General features: G+C 38.2%; 1 protein-coding gene across 30 annotated transcripts in view; it reads right to left on the reverse strand.

Moving 5' to 3' along the window:
- Window positions 1-25,387, reverse strand: part of LMO7 (LIM domain 7) — a gene marked incomplete at its 5' end in the record, with an annotated part of 204,614 nt that overhangs the window by 70,588 nt on the left and 108,639 nt on the right. For 2 of the 30 annotated variants that reach the window (XM_081130622.1, XM_081130623.1), the window contains one exon: window positions 20,930-21,009. The exons of 27 other annotated variants lie outside the window; for them this stretch is intronic. Of the gene's footprint in view, window positions 1-20,929; window positions 21,010-23,830; window positions 24,079-25,387 lie in introns of those variants that run through there. One more of the 30 variants, XM_081130624.1, reaches the window with a different exon arrangement.

Here is a 25,387-nt window from a genome sequence, read left to right on the forward strand (position 1 = left end):
AGGGTGTGTTAATGAAAGGGATGCTGCTGTGATCAATAGGTACTCCACTCTATTGGCTCCCCTCCGAGAAAGCATAGAGATCATGCCTTCAGATTGTCACCCAACAAGTCTTTCATCAGTGAAGGGCTGACCCTGGTGATGTGCAGTCCAGTGCACACCATTGTCTTAGAGCTGGAGAAAGCCTCGGAGGGCAGACAGATGCAGTTATTTGCAGAGGGGCTCTGTCACGATGCTAAAAATTGTTTACCTCAACTGGAAGGGTATTGATACAGAAAAGAGATTCAAGAATCTTCTCCAAAGGTTTGGTCAAAATATTTATGTTTGGATCAAAACACAAAATCTATAAAATTGTAGATAGTACTGAGCATGAACAAAAGATCCACATTATTGTGCTAGAAAAATATTCTTTTAAAAACGGTAATTTTCTGAATGTTTCTGAACAGTACATTGTAGTGTAGCTCCCATGAATATCGTAATCTTTCAAAGGTCGTAATCTTTCAAGCTCCACTTTTCTTTCCTTCGTGTCTTTAACAGTACTTCAAATGAAATTCTGAGTCAATGACTGAATTATTAATTTGAGCAATGTTAAGAAACGTTATCTTAAATAGAAAACGAAAGTTAAATTTTTTAAAACCACTGCTTAAAGGAAATACCTACATAATAGCAAATTAAAGTTCTGAGAAGTCCAACAACAAAAAATCCATTTTACTTACACTTTGAAAATTTCACTTTTTCATATTTTTTTGGCACAACTCTTATGAAAATCTTAAGGAATACAGGTATTAATGAAGCATTTTCCAGTTCTGCTTGATTTAAGTTCACTTTTTGCTTAATTATATAATGTTTATTAAGGATAATTGCCTCTCCTGGCTGGGGTGGCTCAGTGGTTGAACACTGACCCATAAACCAGGAGGTCGTGGTTCAATTCCTGGTCAGGGCACATTCCCTGGGTTAGGGGCTTGATTCCCAGTAGGGAGCATGCAGGAGACGGCCGACAATGATTCTCTCTCACCATTGATGTTTCTCTCTTTCCCTCTCCCTGCCTCTCTCTGAAATCACTAAAAACATAAAAAATAAATACATTTTTTATAAAATAAAAAAAAAGAATAATTGCCTCGCCCTGGCTGGTGTGTCTTCGTTGGTTGGAGCATCATCCATACACTGAAGGGTTGTGGGTTCGATTCCCGGTCAGGGCACATACCCAGGTTTTGGGTTTGATCCCTGGATGGGGTGCATGTGGGAAGCAACCGATCAATTTCCTCTCTCATATCAATGTTTTTTTCCTCTCTCTCCCTCTCCCTTCCTCTCTCTCTAAAGTCAATGTAAACATATCCTTGGGTGAGGATTTAAAAAAATTTTTTTGAAGAAAAAAAAAAATTGCCTTTATTAAGCACTTTATAGTAATCATTATATTCGCTGTTCTACATCAACTCCTTTAATCCACACAATGATCTGATAATTTACAGATTAGGAAACTGGAACTCTAAAAGCTTAAGAAGCTTTCCCAAGGTCACAAAACTATTAAGATTTGATGTTATTAAGACTCCACAGATTAAGTTCTGTAAGACTAAGATCATGATTTAGTATTAGTGTAGTCACACTTTTGGCCTTAATATATTTTTTAATTCATTTACTTCTTAATCCTGAAAAATAATTGTCTCTATAGTATATTGAAATAAGTGTCTGAATATTCTTTCAAAGTGTTGGCTCAAAACCTGTCTCTGGCACATAATTTCCTGATTAAATTTGTCTCCCACAGACAATGGCACACAAGCTCCCCATTACCGCCCTTTCTGGCAAATTTGATATGTGTTCCACTGTCTTGCACATATAACCCATTATGGGATTCTGCAGATGGAAAACTGCTAAAGCACTTTTTATTGATTAATTGATTGATTTTTTTAGAGCTAGAGAAAGGGAGAGCGAGAGAGAGAGAAACATCAATGTGAGAGCAAAACATCAGTTGCTTCCTGCATGCCCTCTACCGGGGATGGAGCCTGCAACCCAGGCATGTGCCTTGACCAGGAATTGAACCAGCAACCCTTCAGTGCATGGGATGACACTCCACCAACTGAGTCAGGGCCCAAAGCACTTTTTAAAAGACATCTAAGTAAATGAAATAAATCACAATAATTTTCATAGTGAAAGAACTACAAAGTATAGATTTCCTGCACTTAACCACTGCTAAGCCTTTATGAGTACAGTTTCTGTAAGACCAGTACCCATCAACTATAAACAAATAAGGTTACAAATTAAGCACAAACAAGATTAAATATGAAGACCTTTGGGTTAGTTTCCTGGAAGTATATTTTCTTATCTTTAAAAAAAAAAAAAAAAAAAAAGCTATTATCTACATCTTTAGGTTTGTGAATATTAAAATATATTTGAAGTGACTTAGCGTGTAAATACTTATTTCCTTTCTGATGCACATGAAAGTTCTCTGTAAAACATAAGATGATATAAATTTGTTATTTGTCAGTTATCATTACACTAATTTCCTTGGATGTAGTTTATATAAAATGTGTGTGTATAGTAGAAACCCCATATTGTCAAAGTACTGCATACCAAAGTATTTATGATACAAATTCAGAAGCCCCTGTTTTGCTTAGGAGTAAATTATTCTGTTTCCTGTAAGTGAGACTTGTTTCAAAATTTTAATTTTCACCCTAGGAAAACTCAGTACTCCTTCCCCCTCAAAAAAATCCCCAGCCCAAGTTCATCGTAGATCATTTTAGTCTTAAATTCTGCCTGTTCTAGAAAAGCCTTTCTTTACTAATGTTTACTGGAACAATTCCAAGAGAAAAAAACTAAGCTTTTCACATTTTATTTAATCCAAAGTTTCATAGGCAATATGAATTTAGAGCAGGGTTTCTTGACCTTTGCATTTTGAACCTGATAATTTTTTGTTGTGGGATTATCCTGTGAATTTCAGGATGGAAAGCGGAATTCCAGGCCTTATCCACTAGATACCAACAGCACTCTCCCCACCTGAGCGAGGCATGATACTCAGAATATCCAGACACTGCCAAAAAATATCCCCCAGGTGGTGGGGGTGGTGGGAGTGCCCGTGGATGAGAACCATATATTAGAGGATCTAAGAATTTAACTAATTTCTCCTTAATCAAATAAACCATACTCAAGGTTCCCATAGGACTTAAATTAGCTGAAAAGGTCACTTAATGACTACAATCTAGAAAAAGATATCAAACTCATGAAGGCCAAGCAAGCAGCCAAGCAATTACCACATACCTTAGAAGTTAATGAAAACATACTATCAGATCCAAGGGCAAGACATAGCCCAGTGCCTGAATCATAATTGATATTCAGTAAACATATATACTAAATGCTGGAAGAATTACAATTTAGTAGAGCTAGGAGCTCAGCACTCTCATTACCTTGGAAAAATGCACGCAAGCCTACTTGTCTCTCAGACGTCAAGTGGTAGGAAATGATGCGTCAGAGCTTCACTTTCTCCATTACAGGGGTATTGCAATATATCTCTTACAGAGTCTGACCAACTTAGATGCTCCTCCAATTAAACCTTACTTAAGCCATTATCGAAAATTTATACATTTTAGGTCCCATTTAGGCCCTGCTCTTTCCCATCTCCGCATGAGAGACAAGGAGGTTTTCTCTTCCTAGAAGGCTCTTTACTGTTCCCCCCTCTTTTGAACTACTTCATTTTTCCAGATTAAGCTCACCAGTCTCTAAAGCCCTCCTACCTTCTCCTAGAGGCCTCTCCCATAAGAGCCCATGGGTAACAGCACAGACTGCTTTAAAGCATCTCATTATATTATGATGTATCATGAATATCTTCCTAGGCTCTCCCCCTAGACTGTGAACTCCATAAATTCATAGATAGAATGTATTTATCTCTGGCTCAGTACTTAAAACAAAAGCACTAAAATATTACTAGAAAGAACATACAGATTAATCTTTAGCCCCTTCTCTCTAAATACTTATCCTACCAAGCATCCAGGATCATTTTTAAGAAGCCATTTTGACCATGTCATTTACTCCCTTTCATCACCATTAAATTATAGGGCTCCCCAGGCTTTAACCTTGAACTTAGCTTTAGTTATATCCCCCATTCCCATCTCTCAGCCATTTCCTATTGCATCCCATCCTATTCTGACTTCAGTCAAGCAAATCTAACACAATAGGATCGCTTACTCTCACTTTAGGGCCAAATATGCCAGTCCTTAAATCTAAAATGCCCAAAATCTGTCACACGTTTAACTCTCAAATGTCTATTTCCAGGAAACTCCCATAGAACAACAGCATGGAGCTGAAACACCATCACTTTAGAGACCCAATAACACAACAAAATATGGAGCCATACCATTATTCATCCACATGTATCCATTACTGATGTCTCACCCCCTCCAAAGGAACTTTGGGAAGTAATCTAATTTTTTTCTCAAACTTTATTCATAAACTGGAGGTTCTGTTGAATATCTATGTAAGCTGAAGTAAAAACAGTCTTAGGATAAGAATACTTAGGATAATAAATTTCTCTTTGGATAGTGCCCATTTGGTTTACCCCCTACTAGAACACAGGTTCTCAAACCATGGTTCCCAGACCGGCAGCACCCACAGTACCTTAGAACTTGTTAGAAATGAAAATTCTCTAAGGCTCTACTCCATCCCTACTGAATCAGAAACTCTGGGGTTAGGAGTCCAGTAATAGTGTCTCAGTGTACTGTCCAGGTGATTCTGATGCATGCTAAAAAGAGCCACTGTAATATACCAAAGTTAAAACTACATCTTAAATGAAACTACAGCTTCAACTAGTTTAACTACTTCTTTGAAAAAGGAAGTTAAACCGAAACATATTTCCTCTAGCCTTATCCAACTTGAATCTAAAACAAATAATAAAAAGCACAAAGAAACTCCAAGTAAAGTGAAAAACCGGAACTAGTGCCAATGATTTTCGAGTGTTGACTAAAAATCCTCAATGTGCTTCTCTGTGCTTAGGTGTGCTTAAGAGAGCACCATACACCAACGCTCTCGATTTGCTGCTGGAACTGCACACTGAGCGAGTTCTTAGGGTGTCTTGGTCTGGGGATCTGAAGGACAGGGAAGGTCATTGAGTTCATTACTTAACACTACACAAGCACCACACTCCATGGGATCCAGTAGAGAACACCTAAGCAAAAACAAACATGCAGAAGTCCACAGAACAAAATGTTTCCAGAAGCACAAAAGTGATTTCTTCTATAAGTTTTCTGAAAAGTCAACCATTGCCAGCTTTAAAGGAATGCTCTTCGAAAGGTTAAAATAAGTTAATTTGTCACAGTCAACTTACTGTTTTGTCATAATTTCATGCATCCCTGTTTTAAATTCTCTGAAGAAGGGTAATTTACAAGAAACCAATCCTGGACATACTTTTTAATTATCCAATTTCTCACTTGTTTGGTCCAGTTAAAAAGAAAGCCTAAATTAAGGAACATTGGACTAATTCATCTGAATGTGGTGAAAGATTAAATGACCATGAATCTAAGGCCACCTTATTAGAAAATCCTAAACACAAAATTATAATCCAAAACTGCTTCCATAAAAACAGTTGTGTACAAATAGAGTTGTAAGGCACCACTAACAAACATTAAAAAAAAAAAAAAAAAGACTTGTTGAAAACAGGTACAAAACATGAATAAAGAAAAAAGTACACTAGCTGCACAAATTATCATTGGTAAACTTCTTTATATTCCAAAATGTGAAATAATGTGAACATAGTCTGGTCTGATTAAAACAGGTAGTTGCCTTTGAAATTTAAGTCTAGCCCTTATTTTATTCAAGTTACTAAATATGAAATGGAGTAATAAAGTAAAATGTAGATAGAGTACACACATTGGAGACGCCACTCGCTGAAATAAAAAATGAGGTTAAATCTGGTAAAATGAAATATTAATCTCCTTCAAGTTTTTTGCTGCTCTGGTTGAGCTGGCAGTGAAAGACAGTGGAAAAAAATACACCCAAACCAGGAGGTGTCCTGAAACTCTTAGCTCAGTGGGTGGCCTTGCAATAGCCACCTGACCTCTGCTGGACTACTTTCTTCCTCTTCTGCAAAAGCACTGCATTGGATGAGATTCTTTTTAGTACCTTTGAGCTCTGATGTTCTGATTTTTACATCTTATAAAGGAATATTCCCTAAAAGTATATTTCTCAAATTAAATATTCCCACTATAATTTTGATATGAAAGACAATAGTTTTATGAGTCTCCCTAGAGAGCTTCTCTGGTTAAGTTTCAATAAAACACTGAGCACTCACATCAACTGTATGACATGACTAGGCACTCTGAACTAATATAGATAAATGTTCCCATCTTTGATTATAATTGTGGGGTAATGTGCTCCAGACCTGAAGGCTGACTACTTTTTTAATACAGTATCTACCTCCTCATATATGTATGTCAATTTTTAAGAGTCTTAAGAAATTTTGAAAAAAAAATTCAATCACAATTGAAGTAACTGGTAGTGGAAAATTAGTAAGTTATCAAAGTCATTCCCTAAAAACAATTTTCAAACATAATAAAAAATAAGTTTTCAAATGATATAACCCCAAGTTTCTTCTTGGAATACAAGAAAGAGATCAAACGCCAGATTGACAAATTATTTACTTAGAATTGAGGGAGGAAGAAAAGAATCATGCAATGTATTGGGGGTGGGGGGGAGGAGATGAATATTTAGAAGTTTATCTAAGATAAGTTCTTCCCAATTCCATAACTCTCACTGTTTCATGAATGAACAAATTTCATTAAGACTTAAAAAAAAAAAAAAGACTTGAGGTCCTTAGTAGATGACTTACTACTAACTTCTTGGTGAGATAATGCCCTTCCTACTTCTCTAGTTTTCTTTAATACAACTGTTACTAAAATTAAGAGGACAAATTATCCACTTGAAGTCTTTAAGGAAATAGTAAAAAGAATCATTTCTAATAACAGACTAGATTAAAGCAAGAATAAATTGTTAGTGGACTATTCAATTTTGTATGCTTTATATTTAGGATGCAGAAACAGACATTTTTTCATTCATCTTTTTCATTATAAGAACACTGTTGAATATTACCTCTGTATATAAAATAAATCCAAATATTTATCAATGTTATAGGAGTCAAAATATCCTGAATTATGGAGAGATCATTAGTTATCCCTAAATCTATAGCCTTCCATTTCTTAAGGTTTAGGTTTAATTGGATATACGTTTTCATTTACTCTAAATATCAATGAACATACGAAAAAGAAGAAAGACAACCACCCTCTTCACATGTAAGGATAAAAGCATTCAGAGGGCCTTCCTTCCCTACTTATCCTTGGATGCTGCATAGATTCAGTCTATAGGAATGTCACCTGGATCACCCCATTCTCTGCTGGTGTGACTACCAGTTCTCTGCCACACCTCTCCTTCCTCCACACACAATCCTCTTTCTCCCTCTTCTTTCTCCACTTATGGACAAATCCTTCACTTTTCCTTCTGACTTACTCTTTCAAGAATAAAATCGTATTGTTTAGTTCATTTAACAAAGACACCCTTATACTACTTTAAGATTCAGCCACATTTTTAACTGCAAAGCCCCTTCTATCTGCAGCCTTTTTTATTTTTCAATTACAGTTTACATTCAATATTATTTTGTATTAGTTTGAGGTGTGCAGCATAGCGGTGAGACAACCATATACTTTATAAAGTGTTTCCCTGGATATTTCCAGGATCCTTCTGGAACCATATACGGTTGTTATATATTCCCTATGCTGTACTTTACATCCCTGTGACTATTTTGTATACCTGCATCTTATTAAGAGATTACTGGGGATCAAAGACCAAGGATTGAAACTGAGGTAAACATACAGAATTAAGATTACTATGAGACTGAAGAATATTTCACTGCATGTATATACCACATTTTCTTTATGCATTCATCCATCGATAGACATTTAGGGTATTTCCTTGTCTTGGCTACTGTGAATAAGACTGCAGCGCACATGGGTGTGCAGGGAGCTCTCAGAGATCCTGATTTCAATTCTTTTGGATACATACCCAGAAGCAGAAATCCTGCCATATGCAATACCATGGATGAACCTGGAGGACACTATACTAAGTGAAATAAGCCAGTCACAGAAAGGCAAATACCGCACAATTCCACTTTTTAAAGGTGCCTACAAATAGTCAAACTCATAGAAACAGACAGTAGAATGGGAGTTGCCAGGGACTGGGGGGAAGGGGAGGGATTGCTTTTGAGTGGGTACATAGTTTCAGTTATAAAAGATGACTAAGTTCTAGAGATCTGCTGGTACAACATCATACCTATAGTTAAAACTGTATTGTGCATGTAAGAATTAGTCAGTAGGGTAGATCTCATGTTAAGCATTTTTACCACAATTTTTAAAAAATTACCATTAGAAAATCATAAGTTAATCCATATCTAAGAGAGCAAGAAAAAAAAAAGCCCCTGGCCAGTTTGGCTCAGTGGTTAGAGCATCAGCCTGCACACTGAAGGGTTTCAGGTTCGATTCCCTATCAAGGGCAAGTACCTGGGTTGCAGGTTCGATCCTGGACCCCAGTTGTCTCTCTTTCTCCCTGTCTCTCCCACTCCCTCCCTCCCCTCCATTCTCTCTAGAAAAAAACACAACCACAAAATTAAAAAAAGAAAGATAAAAGAGCAGCAACTCAGTGGATCTATCTCTTTGCACGCTGGGTCCCTCCCTTCTTCTCATATATTTCATGCAAGTGGACAAGAACCATCCCTAAGTGTTCCTTGCTCCCTTCATAGTGTTCATGTTCTTACTTGATCATAATTCACCACATATTTTTATAATTCAATCTAGCTCCAGATTCACTAAGAGTTAGAAGTTTTAAAATCTACTATAAATTTGAAAAATGAAGTAGGAAACAATATAAGTTATCATGTAGACTGTGCATACTACAAAGTTCAGAGAACACACAGTAGTCTAAACTTTTATCAGTAAAAAGTTATCAATAGTAGTTAATAAAATAGCTAACATATATGAAATATTTGCTATATGTCAGGCATCTAAGCTCTTTACCTGTAATAATTTATTTAATCCTCACAATGATTCATATGCAATAGGTCCTAGTGTTGGCCTCCATTTTACAGGTAAAGAAATGGAAGGACAGAGACTAAAGGAATGGCCAAAGAGCACATGGGCAGTGTTGGCTGAACTGGGACTAGTAACCAGGCATCTGGATCCTCTCCTAGTGAGGGAGGATGTCCTGGATGAGGCTAGATGTAGCCTGGCCTGCAAAAATGGCTGTCTAGGGGAGGCATAAGCTGGCCTAACTGGTTGACAAAGCTTGTGTAGAAGGAATATAATGAATGCAAATAGATAAGCAACAAGTGATTAGACAGCAGAATTCCAGAAAAGTCTGAAGTGTGCTTGGACTTGATATGATGGGTAAGTGGGAGCCATGAAGGGATTATGAGTGAGAATCCACGGTTCAAGCATACACAGAACATTTGAGGAAAGTAACAGACAAAATACTTAATCCCTTCATGAAAATCAATAGTTAAAATACCATAAGCATTTAATCATCTAATCAAAGCAAGCTTCTTTGAACTCAAACCATATAAAAACCTTAAGAGAAAACCAAACACTGAACCCCGAATTCATCTGTGAGAGAGAAATCTAAACGCAAAGACAAGCCCTGCCAGCCAACAGCTTGCCTGATGGGGATACGGGTGCAGAGGAGGGAAAGCCTCATGTGTACACACACAAATGCACCCCAACCTTAAGAAGTTAATGTGCTCTTTTTCTGCCTCTTTATAGCACACTAAGACTTCAAATCAGTGGAATTTTTTCAAAAGGTAGCTTGTCAAAACTTTTTGATTCTTAAAGAATATAACATGAATCCCACAGCTAAGTTTATTAGTGCCTTTAAAATCTACTGAACATAGAATGTTATCTAAACATATGCTTAAAAAATATCCAAAGAAACTTCCTGACATGCTCTCTCCACCCCTGCTTTATTGTGTCACTGCCCTCACATTATCTCATGTTTATTCATTACTGTCCTCCCTATTATAATATATCCCTAAGAATGGTAAGACTGTCCTTCTCCCCAATGTCCAGAACAGCACTGAGCACAGAGAAGTTCAAGAAATGTTTGTCATGCCCAGCCGGGCGTGGCTCAGCGGTTGAGCATCGACCTAGGATCCAGGAGATCAGGGTTTGATTCCGGATCAGGGCACATGCCCGGGTTGCGGGCTAGGCAGCCGATCAATGACTCTCTCATCATTGATGTTTCTCTCTCCCACCCCCTCCTTTCCTCTCTCTGGAATTAACAAAGATATGTTTAAAACAAAAAACAAAAATAAATAAATAAATAAATAAATAAATAAATAAATAAATAAATAAATGTTTGTCATTTATTCATCGATCCATTTATTTAATATATTGAATCAAATCCCTCCTGATAAACATGCTCTAAAATATTGTCATTTGCCCAACCTTGATGGACAGAAGTAGAAGCAATTGGGGTTACAGAACTGTGTCAGGCTGACTCAGGAATATCATTTTGCAGAGACCATACCTGTGTTTTGAGTGGTACTTGGGAGCAGCGTTTGCAGGGGTGCTGGGAAAACAGGGAGATGAGTACATTTTGTTGTAGCGGTTTGGAAGCAATGCGCCTGAAACTGTTCTGTGGGATGCTGTATGTTTTCTTGTCTGAACACTTGTTTACAAAAGATGCAGTATTTAGACTTAAAAAATGATAACAAGAAAGAAAAGCAAGCGACGACTCCTACTCGTGCTGCAGGAGAATGTACGAGGCGGAAGAGCGGGACTGGCACGGCTGACTGTGGCCAAGGTTGCAGGTACCACACAGTGGTATTTATGATTTTAGGACCCCAAGGCTAGGACCTACCGTGATGTTAGATTCTCTAAACAGATGTCAACACCCCGCTGGGTCCAGAGGACAAGCCTGTGGTGTTTCTCTTGAAGGGGTAACATTCCCACTGCTAGTTATTCCAAAGCTACATAGTTCATGGGGAATCAGTCCTAACATTTCCAGAAGGCACTAGAGAAAACAGAATTCGAACTTCAACAAAAACAGGGGATTTTTATTTCACTTTAAAAGAAGGAAAAAAGACAGTGTTCCAACCTACAGTCATCAAGACAGTAAGCAGTACCAGCGGAATGGGCCAGAGCAGTCAGAAGCAGATGCACTTCCACGGGCAAGCTAAGGGGAGGGACAGGGCGGGAAGCCAGCCCGGAGCCACCTACTTCTCTCTCCACCCTCACTTTCTCAGAGCTGCCCTTCATGTTACCCACAGATGCCTATTACCTTTTTACAGATCACTCGCCAAACTAGTACCCAGCCTCGATTTCTGAGTAAAAACACTGACAACCCCGGCATTTGCACTGGGATGCCTACTGCTGCACCCACCGCTGTGTTAAAACCTCATTTCCATCCTGCCCCAGTCAGCTGCCTTTCCTGTTTCTGCGAGTGGCCGCCCAAGCTCAAAAGCTGATTCTTCCTGCTCCTTCACTCTACTTAAGCCCCATCTTGTCGTACTTCAAACATGTTTGGCATTTCTCCTCACTTACATTTTCACTGCTTTCGGTCGGCATCTTTATCCAAACACCCATGAACTGCTACAATTTCCTAACATCTCTCCAGCCCCCAAGCTAATTCTCATTTAACCCATTTTATACACTACTCATTACCCCAATCTTTCTAAATCTCTACTTTTAATATTTTAACTTCCTGCTCAAAAGCTTTTGGTAATAATCCCACTACCTATGAGATGATGTTTAAACTCCCAGCCAAGATACTCAAGGTACCATTCAAGCTGGTCCCAACTTACCTGTCCATCCTGCTGTCAAACTAGACTGGAGACTCATGCCTAATGCTTCCCTCCCCACCAAATAAAAAAGGGGGTCATCAAGATTGAATATCTTATTGAACTTTACTCATTGCTTTACATCAAGAAGGCTCTATAAAATGTGGGGCCAGGCCCAGCCATCGTGGCTCAGTGGTTGAGTGTCAACCTATGAACCAGGAGGTCACGGTTCAATTCCAGGTCAGGGCACATGCCCAGGGTTACAGGTTCAATCCCCAGTAGGGTGTGTGCAGGAGGCGGCCAATCAATGACTCTTTTCATTGACGTTTCTCTCTCTCTCTCCCTCTCCCTTCCTCTCTCTGAAATCAATAAAAACATATTTAAAAAAAACACAAAAGTGTGGGGCCAGAACTTCTCACCTTTGCCTTTGGATTGGCCATTCTTCTTGCAGAGGCCTGCCTCCTCTCACTCAAATCCTATTCATCTTTTAGATCCACACTCAAGCCTATATCTTCCCCAACACCTTTGCTGAACCCTCACTCCAGTGTATGATCACTATTGTTTATTGCCTAAATCCTTGTAACTCATAGTGTAGTCCCCATTAGCATGATCTGGGAAGCCTGTTGGAAATACAGAATCCCAGCCCTGCCCAGACCTGATGAATTAGAATCTCCATTTGAGCCAGATCCCAAGGAGTTTTATGTATACATTGAATTTGAGAAACACTTGTTTAAAGTATTCTCTCAAAGTTTGGGCAGTTTCTCACCCATAGCTTCTACAAATTACAAAATCTTCTGTATCTCCAGAACTTATATCCTATACAACCAACTTCATGGAACTCATGTCTGACAGATACCCATTAACATGTTGAAGAATTCCTTCATCCAATCTTGTTATCTTTCATTAGGACACACTTAGAGGCTGAATTTTATAATGAATAGAACACAGGGTTTGGGGTCATAATAAGGGTTCCCACTTGCACTAAGCATGTGATTTTGAGCAAGCCACTGAAAACTAAGCATGTGACCTTCAGCAAGTTACTGAGCCTCTCAGATTCCACATCTGTAAACTCAGCAAACACCCTATCTTATAAAGTGGTTATAATATTACACAAGGTATTAAGTAAAGCATTCAAATGTTATTTTCTTTCCACTCTTCTCCACTCCCACTCTCAAAAGCAGTATTTTTTTCTCCCTTTACGTATTTGATAGCCTTAAAACAAGTGTTTTCTATTATTGCATCTAATGCATCCCACTGGTTATTTAAAAGAGAACTGTCCTTGTCTGTATCTTCTGCTATGTCAGTACCTTGGTCCCTGGTACTCAAAAACACATCCATAAGTTTAAAATTTTTTCTTCCTAGTAATGAAAGGCAACCATTTCTGATGATCTACACTGAACGACCACCAAGAAATAATTTCTAATGACTTGGTAAGAGAAGAAATGATCACTCCGTTTATTGTAAGTCTTGGTAAAGGAATTTTGAAAGTGTTTCTGTGCTTGAGTCATTTCTTGGACTTTGCTTTTCTGAGTCACTATCTGATCCCCACTCTTTTTTCTGCAATGAGAGAGGAGTTTCATCCTACTGGAATTAGATTGTGCTATTTATTGTTACACTTAAGGCTCTCTGCACACCACCTGTTTTAAACTCTCCAATGGCTACACTGATTACAGAACTTTGCACAGTGTACTGAATTAATTTTTATTCTTTAATACATTATGTAACATGACTATGATTTACCTTTTTGCTTATAGTTTGGGATTCAAACATGATTTCAAATTATAAGTCTTTGTATGAAACTTCATATGCAAAGACCTAAACTGTAACAAAAATAATATCCTATTTCATATATTTTTCATAAGTACTTATTTCCAGCCAAGAAAGTTTTGAGGAGAGTCATGGTTTAGTTTGGTTTTAACAATATTACGTAAAATAGAGAGTCAAAAACTGCTAAACAAGAAATTGTTCTATATAAAATGTACTTACTAGTTCTATTTTTAAAGATAGGTTCAGTGCCAGTGCTATACAGTTCAAAGTGTGGGGCTATGATCCCAAGCAATTTAGATCAGTAAGGTTTTGCAGTCTTCATTCTCTAACAGGAATATCCCATTATGATGGCAAATATAATTGAACATTCATAAATATCCACACGACAGTCATAAAACCTACCAAGGCATATGTGTTCATATCAACAAAGTCCAAATTGTACTCTGTTATTTCTCAACTAGCCTGTGTTAAAAGACCACACACATAGCCTATTTCTATTCTGAGGCACACATGTGTTCATTTAACATTCCTAAAATTAGAAGGTCTTATAACCACTGATCTGAGATTTGAAGGCATCCTGTACGCCCATTTAAAGTTACTTAGCTCACAAGCCAGAAAAAAAAATTAAATCATAAATGCAAAGATATTTGCCATGTATCAAATAGGGTAATATCAATCATATACACAAATCCATTTGGGGTGTAGCTGGCATGGTTTAAAAGCAACTCATGACAATTTTAGTCACATAGCACTAGAAAGATCATCGGCCAGTTTCTAAGGCTGCTTAAGTCTCCTTGACAATACAGTGGAAGGAGTCCAGGCTTTGTAGGCTAAGACACCCCCTGAATGAAAACCCTAGCTCCATTACTTGCCTAGGGTCATATAAGGTAAGTTACTCTTCTGACTCTTTTTTTTTCAAGTATCTGAAGCAAACTGGCTGGGCTGTTACTAGGTTAGAAATCAGTGATGTGAAACACCTGACAGTGCCTGCTGGCTCTTAGCATCCAGTGTCTAAGCCAGACGGAAAGCAGTGGCAGGAACCCTTCTGACACACTCGGGCCCCTAGAACATGACTTCCTCACCTAGCTGCTATTCATTGCCCCAGCACTTCCTTAGAGCTGTAAACTAGAAATCATTACGATGCTCCTTAAGACAGAAAAGCAAACAATTACAATCCAAGAAAGCTTTTCATCTTCTCCAATTTTCTTTCTTTATTTTTTGAATCCTCACCTGAGGACATTTTTTCCATTGCTTTTCAGAGAGAGTAGAAGGGGGAGAGAGAGAGACATCGATGTGAGAGAGACACATGGATTGGTTGCTCCCACACAAGCCCTAACCCAGGCCAGGGAATGAGCCTGCAACCGAGGTATGTGCCCTTGGCTAGAATCGAACCCTGGACCCTTTGGTCCAAGGGCCGATGCTCTCTAAGCACTGAGCCAAACCGGCTAGGGCGTCATCTTCTCCAGTTTTCAAGGCAGGAAAGGAGTAGGTCTTGTTTCTCTCCTACCACCCAGGATTCAGGATCTGTACCTGGTGAATATTAAATATCCAGTAGATGCAGTTGATAACCCACAAGGTAAAAGGTTTGCAGGTGAGAGGACTCAATATCCCTAAGTTAAGCCTCACATGCCCACTCCACCCCAACACCACCCTGTAAGGGCTGTGCTGCTTCTATCTACCCTAGAAGCAGTCATTTCTGGCCCCAGCAGCCCAAGGCTTACATCAGTAGTTATCGGAGACTTTAATAAAAACGTTTTATTTTCTGCCTCTTTCTTGTAAGTAGAATGAAAAGGAGAATGGAAAATGGGAGAAAGGACAAAGAGCTCTATTTCTTAATAATCTGGGAAAGGCATGCTCTGGACACCCACATTTAATTATCATATATTCTTATTTCTCCTCAAAGATACAGACCAAAGCCCCTTTGGTGAAATGAATTCTTCACCAAAATAACCAAGGATCCAAGGATCCTTTGGATTGGTGCCTTATACAAAATTCTTTGAGGCCTTATACAAAATTACACATACGTTCTTTTTTTAAGGTATGTGCTCTATTGGACAATATTTTATAGAGGAGTACACACTATTACACACAAAATAAAGCATGAGATAATAACTACCTAGTAGAGATTTTTCTTTCTCAATATTAAGCCAAAAAAAGTTCTAGTAACATGTCAGCCGAATTGTTTACCCAGATACACTAATTGTTTTACTCCTTTCATGCCTCCAAAAGTGGAAGATTATTTCCATAGCTCAGTAAATTGAAAAGGAAAAATGCAGAACAAAAGCCTTTCCAAAAAAATCTAGCAGCCATACTTATTATTGTATTGTAAGGGAATAGTGAAATGTATCAACAGTGATGTTTGATATTTATTTAGGGATTTCTCCCCCAAATTGCTCAAAGCCCAAAGGAAACCCTTGTTAAATTGACAGCGGTTAATGTAAACAGAGCTTAATTCAAAGCAGCTGCTTCACCCAGCTGACTTGATCCCCTACTTTTTCCTTTTTTAAGTTATGAAAAACTGGCTTACCTGAAGTGTGTTCAAAGCATGTTTTTAATCTACTCCCCTTTAATGGAATTTTATGGCACTATCATTTACATTTAAGAATAACATTAATGTGAGCTATTTATATGACAAGTTTACTTTTATATGTGTCCCTAAAACTAATAGTTTTTCACTAACACTTTTGGAACATGTTTACATGGGTTTACTGTGCATATTTGGTCAGTGGTGTCTAAAGCAATGGTACTAAGCATTTCAGGAGGAAAAAAGTGACTACACAGCACCCTGCCTCCAAGTTCAGTAGGGATACTCAGAAAGGTATGTGTCTCTGAGAATGGAGACTAAGTCAGTCAGCTTCCAGTTTTACCTGGGATAGCTGCTCAACAAGGCAGGAATTATACCAGGGCAATTACTCCCAAAACAGAGCTGCTCCATTAATCTAAACTTTTAAAAATAAGCAATAAATAGTGAATACACTTTTACTTGGTCTGTTTAACATCTGATAGGCTCTACTTTTTAAAAGGAAAAATATCAAGTTATAGTGTGATGTCAAATCACACTAACCTAAGTACACTACCTAGCTTGACATTTTTTTCATTGTATACAAGTACAACTGGAAATAAATAACTAGCAAGCCTTTGACCTCACAAACAGTGCCTATTGCTGTTTATAATTTTTTAGTGCCCTAGGTAAAAAAAACCCACAAATGCTGACATTATTATCTGAAAGACTTTTTGTCATTGGTGTAGTAACCTTTAGATGGGGGAGGGGGTGCCCAGAAGGAGCAGCTAAGTTTTCTGCCCAGAAAACGTGGCAGCAACGTGCACTGGAGTTAGTCAAGTCAAGATTATGAACACTTAATTCAAAACAGACTAATTCACAAGCCCTGCAAAAGCCTTTCAGAGAAGAGCGCCTGATCATGCCTACCTAAAGGATATATATAGCCTCCTCACAACCAAAATGACAGACTTTTCACAAGCATGAAGAAGAAAAGTGGAATAAAAGTACACCAAAAAACAAAGTGAAGTTTTAGATTTGGGTTTGTGTTGCAGATTGGTTGTGGTTTCATGAAAGTGTTTTGGGGGTTGTTTGTTTTCCCTTTTCTAAGTATGGAAACAAATAACTTTTTTAAAGAAACAGATCCAAATCAAATTAAAATATTTATAATATTTCAGAAAGTACACAAAAAATTGAGCTGTCAAAAAAAAACACAAAAAAACTATATTGGTTCTACATACATGGGCAAGAGCAAAGAACTTAAATGTCTATTCTCTGGTTTCCCGCTTTGCTAGGCTAACAAAATAGATAAACTGCAAAAGGATGGCTGAACAGAAATGTCAGAAAAATGTACCTGTTTTAATATCTGCTGCCAATTAAATGGAGAGAAGTTTAAATGGCCTAAGTTCTCCTAAAAATAAAGAGCCTATAGCTAACCATCACAATTTAAGTAGCCAGAGGCCAGATTTTTTTCCTGCATGATCTTCTACAGGGGACACATCCTTATAAGGTCAAGAACAGAAAGCCAAATTATAAAATGATCACAATGATAATTCAAATCACTTACTGAGCACTACTCTATGCCTGGTACTATATACTTCACATACCTGACTACGTGTAATTATTACATCCTTGTGAGGTAGGGCTATTCCCGAAAAGGTATTATTTGCTAAGCTCCAAGACAGCAGCAATTACAGCTTTGTTCACTGAAGAGCAGAGAGATCACAGGGAGGAAAATAACCTGTCTTAAGTCTTTCAGCCACCATGTGACTTGGGATAAGAGTGGTAAACCCATGTTCAGGGACACCTAAAACCCTGCACTCAATCCAAGCTGCTTATCTGTGTATGACCATTGATGTTCATCAACTGAACTCCAACTGAACTCCTTGTTCCATCCTGGGGGAAGATGACTGACAAACTCAGCCTGGGGTAGAGAAACAGTTCAAATGAACACTTAAGAAATCTTCAAATCTCTGTGTGCTCATATATATGTGTGTATATACATTTTAATCCTCACCTGAGGACATGCTTATTGATTTTAAAGAGAGGGGAAGGGGGGGAGAGAGAGAAACATCAATGTGAGAGAGAAATATCCATTGGTTGCCTCTGGTACACACAACAGCCAGGGGATGGAACCTGCAACCTTTTGTCGTAGAGGATGACGCTTGCTCCAATCAACTGAGGCTCAATGACCAGGGCACTTCCAATGGTTTTTATCATGCTAAAGTCAAAGGTAATTTGTGGCTTTTTTTTTTTTTTTTTTTTTTTGCTTTGGTGGTTAACGCTAAGCTAAGGTAAGAGATATCAAAGCAGGTATCTTGACTTTGGAAGGAAGGGGGGCTTACTGTAAACTTGTTGGTAAATTTCATTAAAAATTTTTTTTAATATATCTTTATTGATTTCAAAGAGAGGAAAGGAGCGGGAGAGAGATAGAAACATCAATGATGAGAGAGTCATTGATCGGCTGCCTCCTGCACGCTCCCTGTTGGGGATCGAGCCCGCAACCCGGGCATGTGCCCTGACCGGGAATCGAACCGCAATCTCCTGTGTCATAGATCAATGCTCAACTGCTGAGCCATGCGGGCTGGGCAATTTCATTAAATTTTAATGTTTCCCCATAAGAGGACTATTATAAGTTCCTGCTGTTAAAATTTTCTGTTCCTTGTTCCTTGAGTTTCTACATGATACTTCAACTAATTATATAACCACATTTTTTTCTACCCAAAAGAAACATACATTTAGATTAATTTCACAAAATGAAAAGTGATTGGTGATGATATGAAACATTAAAATGTTTCTAGCCCAGCTGGGCGTGGCTCAGCAGCTGAGCATCAACCTAGGATCCAGGAGATTGGGGTTCGATTCCTGGTCAGGGCACATGCCCAGATTGCGGGCTCGATCCCCAGTCAGGGACATGCAGGAGGCAGCCGATCATCATTGATGTTTCTATCTCTGTCTCCCCCCTCCCTTCCTGTCTCTAAAATCAATAAAGATATATTTTTAAATAAATAAAATAAAATGTTTCTAGCCCAGGCCGGTGTGGCTCAGTTGGTTGGAGAGTCATCCCATACACCAAAAGATGGCAGGTTCAATTCCCGGTCAGGAAATATACCCAGGTTGTGGGTTCGATCCCCAGTTGGGGTGTATGTGGGAGGCAATTGATCGATGTCCCCCAATCTCTTTGTCTCTCTCTCTCCCTTCCTCTCTCTGACAATCAATTTTTAAAAAAGAATAAAATGGTTCTAAAACTTTATATATGCATGAAACACCCTCAAATGTCAGTTAAACACTATTGTATTTATCATTTGCATGTCAGCATAAAGGTTAAAATGTGCACCATTTGAGAGGCACATGGTCCAAAGTTCCAATTTTAGTGATTACTCACACACTGAGAGGAGACACGCATTCTCTTAGACTGCGTAAATTTTAGATTAGGTTGTAGTCTGCCGTATCAGTCTTCTGAAACGATAAGTGAAAGGCAACTGAAACCAAAAGTTCAGGGACTGCTTTGCCAGATCTGCTCTGCAATTTTGAAAGATGAGAATAAAAAGAGGGAGACTGGGCAAAGAAAAATCAGTTCTCACGTTCAAAGCCTGTTTTAAAATTTCCAGGAAATCTTTGTTAATTAAAACAGAATTTCCAAATGCACATTTAACACTGAAAGTGTCAGGAACTAAGGAGATAATGGGAATGATGCATTGGCCTTGTCCTCAAATAGTTTCAAGTGTCGGGAAGAATTAGACGTAGATGAAAACAGTGAGAGCTTTGAAGTCCAGATGAGAAACCAACATCACTTTCAATGGGAAGTGTTCCCTGATTAAAAAGTCGAAATGATTGTTCAACTCTATATTCCCAGAGAACCTGTGCATTTGTCATAATACAAAATATTCCAGCTGTGAACTTATGGGGACATTTCCTCAGTTATAATGGGAAACCCACCAAGGGCAGGACTCCATCGTATTTAAGTCTGTGTAAGTATATGTCACAGAGAAGACGCCGAATCAATGCTTGTATGACAAGTGAATGATTTCTCTGGAACCAAAATGCCCCCTTCCTGCATTAGTGCCATTTTCTCCTTTGTAGCACTGGAAAAAGATGTAAGCACACAGACCTCACACGGATACCCTCACACAATCAATCAGTTACATCAGACCAGAATACAGCACAAAACTCAGAAAAACAATGCTTAACACCTCTAGTTATTCGTGAAGCTGTCATTTTCGAAAATGACTACTGGACTACAGATATTATAGTGCACATAATATTAAAAGCTTGATTAATTCAACATAGACAGCCTTACAGGTGAGAGCTGGAAAGGCAAGAGTCCCTACAGATAATTTGAAAGAAGAATCTCTTCACCACAAAAATATCTATCTCTTTGGTTTAAGCCTCTGAAGGATGTTGTTATAAGACAAATGCTATCTGGTCAGGAGAAGGAGATTCTAACCATCTTCCCATGAACTGGCTCATAACAACTGCTAATCAGATGAGCCACCAGGTAAGATTCTTTGGAGCAATAGATACAGGTCATGTTACTTGTGAAGGTAAAGACCCCAGCCAAAAACTTCCATAACACGGAGGAAATGGAGAGCAGAGGAAGGAGTTGGCATCCAGAAACTTGCCTATCTGTCCGAGAAATAAATTAAGAACTAGAAACAAAAACCAGATATAACTTCAGTTATACTACAGTTTGTCCCAGCAATAGCCCTGCCTCACTCCCACAACCTTTCTCTGCAGCTAAGCAGACTCTTAGATACTCAGACTTTGCAATTAAAGAACATTTGAAAACACGGCTTCACATTTTCACTACTGGCCTTAAACAGCCTTTGGCAACCCAGAAGAGTTAACATTCCCCTTTCGGCACCTACCTAACACCAGAGGAGGCTGGGTGGGAGAAAGAGGTGTGCGGTGCAGCAAACTTCCCTTCGTTTTATTCCCTTTTAGTCTCTTGGTAGGAAGGGAACATTCTAAAATAGTAACATGAATTGACAGGTGGAAGTCGCCATGCTCAAGTTACAGATCCAAGTTTGGATACCATTAAGTTTGCTTTTTTTTTTTTTTAAACAGATTAAGTTGTCAAGAAACTCCTTTGAAAGACATGAAAAAATGTCAAACCAGGTTTAAGTCAGAAAAAGGTAGAAACTGAATTATTCAAAGTAGTTACATTTTTACTTACATAAATAAAAACCTTAATCAATACACATCCACACATTCATACTCAAGCCCAGCTTGGCAGACTGCTAACAGCGTGCCATCTGGGAAGCTGATTCCTAAGAAATAACATTACAGTACTGCCACAAAATCAAGCACCCTTTTGGAAGCTTTAGAGAGCAGTTAAATCCTTAAAATACTATTTTGAGCCTCCTTTATGTTCACGAGGGGAAATATGTTAACACTAATTTTGTTTCCAACTACTATTCCTTTGACAACTAGCACGTGTAAAAAAAAAAAAAAAAAAAAGATTTTTCATTTCTGTATTCTCCATTTGATAAATCTTTTTAATAAACTCAGTCAATATTAACAATTTAAAGTTACATTTTAAACCTAATATTAATAATACTCTAAATAATGAAAGAGTAAGTATGTACTAGAAAATAATTTTTCTTTGCATCACTGAAATATTGTGGCCAAAGGCACTGCCATCCGGTAATTGTATTATGAACAGAATGTATCTAAGGAAGTGCTAAAAACTGGATTGGGATGATAATTAGACAGAAAAAAACACAAAACATGTTGAAAATCTGTTCAAATTCTCAGCTTAAAACTTTCAATAAATAATTGCTTAGAGCAATGGTTTAAATACAGGACTCAGTTTATGAGTCAAATTGCAAAATCTTTAATGTTCAACCCTACCTTTCTGCCAACTTCCTTCCTCCCATACAGGACCTCTGGGCTACTCTGCTGAATTGCTTTCTACGAGCGATTGCTGTGAGCCTCTTAATGACCAGCAGCACTACAGCGACCATGACATTTGCTACAGGAGCTCCCCAGTGTGCTGTGCATGGCACTGTGGTCACTGCATTTGCCCTCACGCAGGCCTTCTATAGAAAGTGTGCAGGCACAGCTCTGTGGGCGTCACATCGCCTCTTCTTCGTGGACTGTGTTTGTTTCTGAGTTCAGTTCTGAATATATAACATAGTTAATACTAAAGATGCAGTTATTCATTAGTACAGAAGGTAAATTTCATGGCCTCAAAAAACACCTGGATGTAAACAATCTCAGTACACCACTCGGAAAAAGTTTAACTTCAATCTACCATTCATGGAGATTAAGTCACAAATTTGCTCATTAGCTTTTTGGGAAGAAAAATAGTAAAGACGGATCCTACCCATTAAAGTCAGGAGTGTCAAAATTAAAACTACCAACTGACTTTTGAATACACGCATTCCTAAAATAAATGCAATAATTCAAACATACCTGGAAAAATTTAAACTACATCTTGCAAGACATAAAATAATTCAGTTAGAAAACTAGATCCCCTATTAATACATGTTTAAAGGAAATTATATCACATATTAATATGTATAATTATAGAAATATGAAGAGTATTCTAGTTCTGTTTGGTGAAAAGTTATTATTGCAAATTAAATTATAAATCTCAAATTGCTGGAAAATAAGAGTTTGTGGTTAGGGTCTGGATTATCAACATCATTCAATAGAAAAGACTCTTTACACTGATTGTTCCTGCCACTCGTTCCCACCACCCACAACTCTCCTAGGCTCCACATGCCACTTACGTTTTTAACACTCCTGTCCATTAACAAACAATGCCTCACGTCTGCCCACGGGGAGGGCATAAACTGTCCTTTCCTGTTTGCTCTCAGTATGTCCTGCAAACACGCATCTTAGATTGTACTTGCAGCAAGACCAACAACAGGTCTATGAACTGATAATGCCGTCTTAGACATTGAGCTTTTATACAGCATTTAAAATAATCAAATATCTTGCCACATTTTTGCTAATTTTAATGTATACAGATGAGCAAAATAATGCAAAGTACTACATCACTGCACATGAATTATAGCGGGCCTTCCTTTTTAGATGGACAAACATACTAACATAGAAATATGTTAGTAAGTAAAAAAAGTTACATTTTAGCAGAATGTAAAAGTCATCTGTCAGTCAGTACCCTTCCTGGCCACATGATTATCTTGCTGGAAGACTAGAAATAAGTAAGGAATTCTAAGCCTAAATCAGGGTTTCTCAACCTTAGCGCTACTGATATTTGGGATAAGAAATTCTGTTACGGGGACTGCGCTGTTCATGAAAGAGCATTTAGCAGCATTCCTGACACACGAAATGCAGTAGCTCCCCGGCCCCAGCTACAGCAACCAAAAGTATCTCCAGGCCTTGCCAAATATCCCATGGGGGACAAAGCTGCCCCCAGCTGAGAGCCACCAGTCTAACTAACCAACAACAAGTCCTTTAATCTACAATAAGGAGAGGACAGGATTTGACCAACAGGAGTCTCCACGTTATATAAGAACAGAAACTAAAAAGAAATACATTACTACTTAGTAAGTGATCCTTTGCTTTCCTGTAAACCTGCTTCCTTTTTGTAAGAATGCTATCTCAGGGCATAAGAACTGTGGCCAACATTTTTAAATAAGCCATTTGCCAGTTTCTTGGTGTCTCCTAACCCCTTGATTCCATCACAGCAGACACAGGATGCCCCCCCCCCCCCGGCTCTCCAGTCCAACAGGATGGAATGGGCAGGGGAAACGCTCTCATTTGGGGGAGCTCGCCAGCACCCCTCAGGCACTCCTTACCTTTACGGCCTTGTGGTTTCAACAGAAACAAGTTGTTACGCATACTTCCTATTACAGCTGTGACTGTGACCTCCAGGTTTCAGTATGTCAGTAACTTCACTGATACCTGGGCCCAGATAGGATTTTTCCTCAACACTTTCGACCCAACATTCCACAAGGCTCCAGGGCAAGCTTCTCTCAGCTCACCCTCGGAACTAGGAGCCAGCAAACATGTTTTGCCTAGTCCCCAGCCTACTCAAACACGGGCTATCGAGTTTCAAAACAGTATGATTTTAAAGGGAAAAGACATCTGACAGCGACAACTTAAGATAACTTTCCAAGTCAAAAATTTCTTTGCCCATCAGATAGGTCTTATGAGAGAATGAGCATTAGGAAAAATATAATAAGCTTTTCCATCATTATTTTTCAAGGAAATTAAACATGACCCCACGTACTGCAGAAGTAAACATGCCATTCCGACACTGAAACTCAGGATCGATCAACTATTTCAATGAATCAGAATTAATCAGAAATGCAGGCGGACGCATCCCTGCCGTGCACCTATCATTCCTCTGTGGCTTAGAAATGCTCATGCAACAGAACTGAAAGCATATAGGTTCAAAACGGCTTGTTCATTTAAAAATATGTATTATTAGGCTTTGAAAAGATTAATCCTATGTGGGATTTTAGGTTATACTGCTAACAGACAAGGTGTAATAGAAAAGATGTATTTACAGGGTTATTTTTCTTTAGAAAAAATAGTGTCCACATTTAAGGTCTTACAATGAATTTTTTACAAACTACTGAAGCTATTACAACAGGGATATTACCATATAAACTGAATCTTTGTTTGAAATCACAGAAACTAACTTTTCTCATTTCTATTAATTCTATAGATGAACACTTTATTTTATTCCTTGGAAAATGTTTATTAGGTTTAAGAGCCATGATATAAACAGGTAGTCATTATTACAAAATTAAATCATTTTCCTGTCACCTTTATCTGGTAACACGAGTTTATTCTGATTCGCTGAAAGCAAATTCAATTTATAGGGAAAGAAATCTCCCAGGAGTTCAAAATTAGATTTCCTGAAATCATAGTCACACATGAACACCATTTTCCATCTAAAACTCAACAGCATCACCTGCGCTTGTTTCATCGCCCCCTCACTTTCACTTTCTCATCTATATCATTAAAATAGTGAAAAACAGTTGATTTTTTAAAAACCAGCCTCAATCAACAAGGTCATCAGCTTTACTTATTGGTCCTAGACACCTCTGCTTTATCCCTGGCCCACTCTCATTTTTGTGTTAGCAATTATGTCTCAATTCCAAACATATAAAAACTATCTTTAAGTAATTATTTTTACTCTGTAAGTTCTTATATAACTTTTGAATTAGCTTTATAAGTATAATGAGTGTCGTCACCATTAGCAACCAAACACTACCCTGTTGGACGAGCATTAAAATATAAACTTCCATTTCGGTTAGTAGAGAGATTTAAAATAAAACCAGGACATGTTATCGATTACAGACAGCTCCACAGTCACAGTCTCTAAGCCATTTTTTTAAATAGTC

The sequence above is a fragment of the Miniopterus schreibersii genome, assembly GCF_964146895.1.
Source record: "Miniopterus schreibersii genome assembly, chromosome: 2".
NCBI classification, from domain to species: Eukaryota; Metazoa; Chordata; class Mammalia; order Chiroptera; family Miniopteridae; genus Miniopterus; species Miniopterus schreibersii.